Genomic DNA, 7978 nt, shown 5'->3' with positions numbered 1-7978 from the left:
CACACATGCAAAAGGAAAAAGAAATCCCTCGCCCACTTCGTTCCCACTCACTCGCCGCGGACTCCTCTGCAACTCTGCACCCTAAGCTCGACGGCTGTTGGCGGCGGGCGTAGGTCGCGCTCCAAACGGCACGGGATTTCGCCCCTACCGCTTTCCGCCACCTATCTGCACTGACATTCTAGACTCTGGCCGACTGGGTTTTCTACGGGATTGGGCTGGGGATTTTTCTCTTGGAGAAAGTAATCAAAGCGAAATATTCACTCATCTCTTATCGCAGTCCGTCCGTCGCTGCTAATCAACCGGCGGAAATCGCCGTGGAATCATTTTTGTTCTAGCTGATTCATGGGTGTTCATTCATGTGTCCACAGTGCGAGCACAAATCGGGCAACTGTGGTCGTGGCCAGTTGGAAACGAAGTTCTATCTCACCATTCCGGATGACTTTGGGGAGCGCTCGATATGTTCAATCTCAGCCTACCACGGTCGGCATGGCCTAAATTTGTGAACATATACCGTCTGTTGCTACATTATCTATATATTTGCATCAAATCTTTGTTACATTATCTAGTTTTAATTCTATATTTTTGTAATTTGCTTTCATCTATATATTTATCTGTTCTATCAGTTACTCCCATATTTGCATCTTGCTCTGTTATTTCAATATATCTAATTTACGATCTTAATTTTCATTTCAAGAAGTACATCCCTTGCTTTGCAAGAACAGGAGTAGAAGGAAATCTTGGGCTTTACTTTGTTGATGACTCCCAGGATGTCATATTGACAATGCAGCATGGATTTACAATGACGGTTAGCGTAAAACTTGATAAAGATGGTCACTCCTATTTTAATGCGGACCTTTGGAGAAAAATGTCTAAGTGTTATGAACTGAAAGATGGCAATAAAATTCTAATGCGTGCACCACAGCCTGGTCTAATTAACATGGATGTTTACTTCCCCAACGTCATCAGCCGATCAAAGTCTGATCGAGGTTAGTGTCCTTTCAACTTTCTCCATGTTGTCATATTACTTATCAAAATTGGGGTATTTCTTCCGACTAATTGATCACTATTTAAGCAACCAATTGTGATATCATATTCTGACTCTGTTCCTAGGCAGTAAGAAATTCTATTTACCAATTTATGCGCACTATATATTCTTCTGCCATGTTCTGAATAAATAATGCCTTTCCACCTTTTAAGCAGGATATGTTGGATGCATAGTGAACGATGTGTATGTTACTAAGCGTACCAAATTTCACTGGAAGGACTTGAAGCATGTCATAAACTTTGTTGATAATCTGACAGAGATAGCACAACGTATGAACGCTGGATTTTGGATGGGATTAATTAGACCTATGGTGCACACACTGAACAAGACCAATTGTGTGCACAAAACGCTGGTAAAAAGTCTTATTTTAATGTTGATGCTCATAAACTATATATATATATCTTCAACGATATGTTACAATTGGTTTTTATTCTACATGTCAACAAAAATTGCCCCCTATAGCAGTTCCTGGATCGATTTCCCGGCGTGGTCGAATTACACTTGTGCCTGCTAATAACACCAAAGTGATTGCAAGGTACTACATTTCCCGCAGAAATGGAACCATTCAAATTAACAAGTTCTTGCTTCTCGTGGCAATGCATCCATATTGGAAAATTGGAGACATTGTTCTACTCATGCTCTACCAAGGCACAGGAGGGCTCTTCCTTTTCATTGATGAGATGCCAAGTCACGGTGATCAAGCTGCTTCCAGTGGATAGTTGTGGTTGTTGGCCCTCAGCCTCTAAAAATGTGCTAGTTGTTACTATGTATGTTAAGTATGTAGATATGGACCATATGGTTGTCAAAACCGTGTTACGAAGATCCTCCTTTTGTCGAATAGTGTAACCACTATATATATGTTACTCAAATGCTATTACCCAAGTTCATAAATTTTCATGGAAAGTATTAGTATCGTACACAGTTCATTGAGTTTAAGCGTGTGCCCGATGTCCAGAAGGTATTTGCATATTAACTGTCCATATTGCAAATTCACATACATATTAACATAAGGAAATGTATGTGTAACATAGTAATCTCACACACGAGTACTCGCAAATGCATCATGTGGGATACTCCTAGCCACCGCAAGCAACTAGTTTGCATTTTTCAAAGTTTTTTGTACACATAGAATCGCACACGAAGTAACTGTATTGACCGTCTGTGTTGTAATTTCTCATCACAAACAGTTCATCCAAGTCGGTTGTTTGCCACTTATCACACACATCTTGTTTACACGACTCGTTTGTGTTCTTTTGGCTCATTGCAAACAATTCATCCATGTGAACTGTATGCCGCATATCACACACATCTTGTCAAGTTGAACCGTTTCTGTTGTGTTCCCTAATCGAAAACAGTTCGTCCGAGTGAACCGTATGTCGTATATCACAAACACATTGATATGGCTGCCCATTTCCGTTGTTCTACCTCATCGCAAACAGTTCGAATGGATTAACCGTGTGTCCTGCATCGCACACAAATTGATATGGCCATCCGTTTCTGTTGTTCTGCCTCATCGCAAATAGTTGGAATGGATTAACTGTGTGCCCTGCATCGCACACGCAACTAAAATCTGAACTGTGTTTGATGGCTCCGCCATCGCAAACGTTTTGCACCTTTTTTGATGGTTGTTTTTACACTACCGTTTGCGATTATTGCGTAGTGTCGCGTTAGCAGTATCTTGCAGTAGTGCCGGAGTGTCGCGTTAGCAGTATCTTGCAGTAGTGCTGGAGTCTTTCTTTGCCGCCGCGGGCCATCTTCTTCCCGGGGCCGCCGTAGCTGCTGCACGCCACCTAGCTAGGGTACATGTAGTTTGAACTCGGGCCTCCGTCCTTCACTATTCGAGTTCGTCTGCGGTTATTTTCCTCCGATTTTATCGCGTATCTTAGATCTAGGTTTTTACCTTTCCCAGTGCGGATGTGGTTTGTACTTGTCCCTCGCATCCGAACCAGTTCAGATCTAGGGTTTGCGTTATGTTTCGCTCAAATGGAATGCCTAGCACACTGACTAGTATATTCTTCAGACCTACTAGCTCATTCTATATGTTTCCTTCCTTTGAAACAATTCTCAAAGTTTGTATCTAACTCTTCTTCAAAATGTTTTTTGTTCAGAAAAATATTCATTGTGAGCATTTGTAACTTTGTCCCCTTTTTCCCTCGAACCTATTCTTATTCACATGTATATGCAGTCAGTTGAGGATTCTGCTAGACCGTTAAGTACGGCCGATGAAGAAGAGGTATTCATGGGTACAGCTGATGAATCGAAAGCTCCAAATGTCAAGGGCCCAACGGTAGGCCCGTCAACCAGCAAAGGAAAGAGATCCGAACCAAATAAAAATGAGCAAGAAGAAGATGCTCCAAAGAAAAAGAAGGGTGGCAGGCAACCCTTCACAAATTCAGCTCACTATATTTCTCATGAGAACTACAACAATGTTCCAGGAGAAACAGCTACAGAAAAGAGAAGGCGTCGGCAGAAGATTCGACGTCATTGGGTACGCAAGTGGTTCAACTATAAAATGATTCATCCTTGATTTGCAAAGAACTTTGCCTTCCATCCTCCTTGGGGTGATTGTCGTGAAATTGGACTCCTACATGCAAGTGGTCCCCAGGAGAGACCTCCGCCACCTCCTGATGCTGATGAGTCATCTCTCAAGACTCCTGCATCCTATCCTGATGAGCTGGATAAACGCAAGAAGAATGCTGAGAAGAGAGCTAAAAGGGCAGAAAATGATAGAGCTCGAGAAGAAGAAAATAGTCGTCTTATCAAATCTGATGTCGAAAAGAAAAAGGATGAAGGAAAATCGGAATGGCGTTCGAAGCGCAAACATGATCCCAGCTCTGCTGCTTTGAAGAAAAAGAGCGCGCCAAAGAAGAGGCTGACTGCACCATTTGATAGAAATGATGAAAGTGAATCCTCCGATCAAGATGATCCTCCACTCACAAGGTAAGAAGTTGATGCAACTCTCTCCGGACAAGTGAACATCACTATTTCCACCATACTGCCTGATCTTCGAGCTCGTGCAGTCCCAATAGCACCTCTGAAGAAGATCACTTTGAAGAGAAAAACACCTCGTACCACTGTCACTATGGTGGATCATGTGGATACAACCCCTCATCCTAAGGCAATTGACACGCAAGACTTGGTTGTTCATGCCCCAGTAAGCACAGCTCAGCCAGGAGAATAAATTCCAAAGCCTAAAGTGAAGTAAATCACGGCTCCTTCCACCGAGCAAAGTGCTCCACGAGCTGATGTTCTGAAAGAAAAGGCTGCTAAATTTGGTCCTAATCAAGTGTTCATTATGGAGCAGCTTGACAAATTTGTGGAAACCTTATTCGATGGAGAAGTAGCATCTTTACCGATCCCTCCTGAAGTCTTTACTCAAGCTTCTGCTTTGGTTCAAGAAATGAGAGAAGACTCTATTGAGATCAATAACCTCACTGCCCAGCTAAATGATCTTGACAACCATATGAAAGCTGCAAAATCCAAGTTTTTCATCAAGCAACCTGAAGAATCATACGTCGATGTCAATCGAGCCTTGACTATCCTTCGGAATAGGAGATTGAGATTTCATTCTGACCTAGATCAAATTGTTCGCAAGATCTGCCTCGATCATCAAGCCCAAGCCACTGGCTACAATGATCTTGTCAAAGGGCATATTGATTAATCTGCTCAACCGAAGCAAAAGAGGAAGAAGAAAATTGCAAAGAAGAATGCTCCTCCTCCTACGAAAGAAAAATCTCCTAAAGCTGATCCACGGAAGGAAAACTCTCCGAAGTGTGTCATTCCCTTGCTAGTGAATGATCAAGTCACAGATGCTCCTACTACGCCAAGGCCAACTGAACCAGTGCATGTGGCCTCCCCTGTTCATGAAGCAAATCCTTCTCAGCCAAATGTATCAAAAGAAGGTAAAATTCCTCAGTCTGAGCATAAAGCATCTCCAGCTCGTGTCGAACCAAATGAATTGGTTCCTCCCTCTGCACCTCAACCGCCTGCTGAAGAACATCCCCATCAGTCCCAAGTGCCTGATAAAGCTTCAGTGTCTCCTGCTAAAGTGTGTGCTCCCTCTCCACTACGAGTTTCACTCGACACTGCGAAAAGAACTTCAGATGTTGATCCTTCTACAGTGAAATCTGTTTCTGCTCATCATTCAAACTCTGTAGTTTATGGCGATGAAATGATTTCTGTTGAAGTTGAGCTCAAATATCCATATCCTCATGAACAACTGTCGTTATTCTTTATAGGCGTTGGCGTCAAAGGGCCACTTTACAATCGGAACACTCATCCTCTTTTCTTTCAAGAGAGTCCGTACAACAAGCCTCGCACCTCCGAATCTCCTCGGTTCTGGACTCAAGAACAGACTATATTTTACCCTTGGGTCCTATATGACAGCCGCAAGATATTTCCTCATGAGTTCCCGGACATCACTGCTATGAAGAAAATTGGCTGCTTTAATCAAGTCTTGCAAGATATCGAAGATTTTGGCCTCACACATGTCTCTGCATTTCAGCACATGTGGAACAGAGAAATAATACTTCAATTCTATGCCACATTGTACATCTCTGGTGATGAATCTGATAGCACCAAGTGGATCATGGAATTGATGACCGAAGGGAAACGTATAAAATGCTCTGCAACAGACTTTTTCTCACACTTTCATTTCCCTCGGTTCGAGTATGGCAAGACTGAAATTCTAGTACAAAACATTGATGCCATTTCCGATGAAGATTTCCGTTGCACCATGGACCAAGAGAAAATTCGTGACTACAATGGTCCTCCCTTGCCCAAGCATTTGACTTTTGATAATAAGACTCTATACCACATGCTTACTTATACCATCTGTACTCTGGCCAGGATGAATTCTGACAATGTTATATTTGATGTTCTTTGAAACACCATTCATGCTATCTCCCAAGGATATATCTTTGATGCCAAAGACATGTTTCTGCGTATACTGATGGACTCTACTCAACATCTGAAAACTATCAAAGTCTTTGCGCCTTGGATTCAGAAAGTGGTTGATTATGCAATGCACACCGAATATTTGGCAAAAGTCAGTCACAAAAGCTTCATTCCTCCTGTACGTGATATGATGCAAGTCATGGAAGATTTTTCTTCGGGAAAAGTACCAGTGTCAAGCCCTCCGGATTATCACAATACATTCGATGGGCACAGCTACCTCAGCGTGATACACAACCAATTAATCAACCTCCTTCACACCTTGAAGTGAGTTTGCGCACTCAACAGCTGTTGTTGCATCATATGGCTGAGGATCGCCGAGAGAAAGGACATCTGGTTGCCGAACTGAATGCCATCAACAACCGTACGAAAGTTGTGCACATGATTACGGCTGGAAAAAAGAAGCGCCTATGGAAATTGCTTCGAAAGTTCTTTTCCAAGAAACAACTTAGTAACTCCGATCTTGAAGAACTCTATGAGTATATTGATCAAAGTTTTTCTGTTGAAGATTTTCAAGATCGTATCACTCCACCTCTACGAGCTCGTGAGCCAACAACTGATTTACTTCAGTTTCAGTTGCGCAAGTGTGACACCCCCGGTTCAATCGTACACTAATCATAGATGCAAATGTGTACGATCAAGATCAAAGACTCAGGGGAAGATATCACAACACAACTCTAGACACAAATAAAATAATACAAGCTTCATATTACAAGCCAGGGGCCTCGAGGGCTTGAATACAGAAGCTCGAATACACAAGAGTCAGCGGAAGCAAAAAATATCTGAGTACATATATAAGTTAGACAAGACTGCCTTAAGAAGGCTAGCACAAAAGCAACAACGGTCGAAGAGGCAAGGCCTCCTGCCTGGGACCTCCTAACTACTCCTGGTCGTCGGCGGTCTCCACGTAGTAGTAGGCACCCTCGGGGTAGTAGTAGTAGTCGACTGGGGTGGCATCTGGCTCTTGGGATCCATCATCTGGTTGCAACAACCGAAAAGAAGAAAGAAGGGGGAAAAGGGGTAGCAAAGCAACCGTGAGTACTCATCCAAAGTACTCGCAAGCATCAGATCTATACTAAGTATGCATTGGTATCAAATGGAAGGTATGTACATGTGGACTGAACTACAGAATGCCATAATAGAGGGGAAGGCCTAGCCTATCGAAGACTAGCATGTTCAAGCAACTCCAAGCATCTTGCAGCATTAAGAAGAGTATAGAATAGTAGTTTATATTTAACAAACATGTTGTAGTATTAATGCCCAGAGATCCTTCCTGGACTCCCTATGAGAAAGCAATCCCGGAGCCAACATATCCATCACATATCTCAAGTAACCAGTTCTAGTTGTAATAGATCAGGATACAAGTCTAAATGTCCATTACCCTGGACACGCTATTCGAATAGATAACTTCCCTGCAGGGGTGCACCACATTACCCAACACACTTGATTACTCTGGACGGACACACTTTCATGGGTCAATGCCCGGCCTCTAAAGATCAACACATCACAGCCCTACCTAGGAATAGCAGAGAGGTCCCCGCCGGTCTACATCCTAAGCACTCTCGGGTCTTGGACCCATCGCCCGTTGCACTCCAGGTCGTTGCGATCAGGGCGGACCAGGCTCCACCACTACAGGATGGTGCCGGCCCAGCCGTGCCGCAATGCTGAACTGGATGTCTGACAAAGCTTCGGCTAATACTATGATGCCAAGTGCTCATAACTGTTCCCGCGTGGTGGTTAGTGCATAAAGACCAGTGGCCAACTCAGATCAAATACCCAAACCTTTAGTGTATTAGGAGCTCACGGAGACAAGCAGAGACTCACGAACGATGTGACCCCGTCGCCCCCTCTCGTGGACTTACAGCAAGGGCCCAGAATGCCCGTCGTGCCACGTAATTATCTCGCGGGTGCTCTCCGGGCCCGTCCGACTTTCACATCAACTCGCGGGTACCCCTCAGGGCCGGGCCGACTTCAACAATG

This window comes from Aegilops tauschii, chromosome 6, assembly GCF_002575655.3.
Source record: "Aegilops tauschii subsp. strangulata cultivar AL8/78 chromosome 6, Aet v6.0, whole genome shotgun sequence".
Lineage (NCBI taxonomy): Eukaryota > Viridiplantae > Streptophyta > Magnoliopsida > Poales > Poaceae > Aegilops > Aegilops tauschii.
This window is presented reverse-complemented; position numbering follows the sequence as displayed.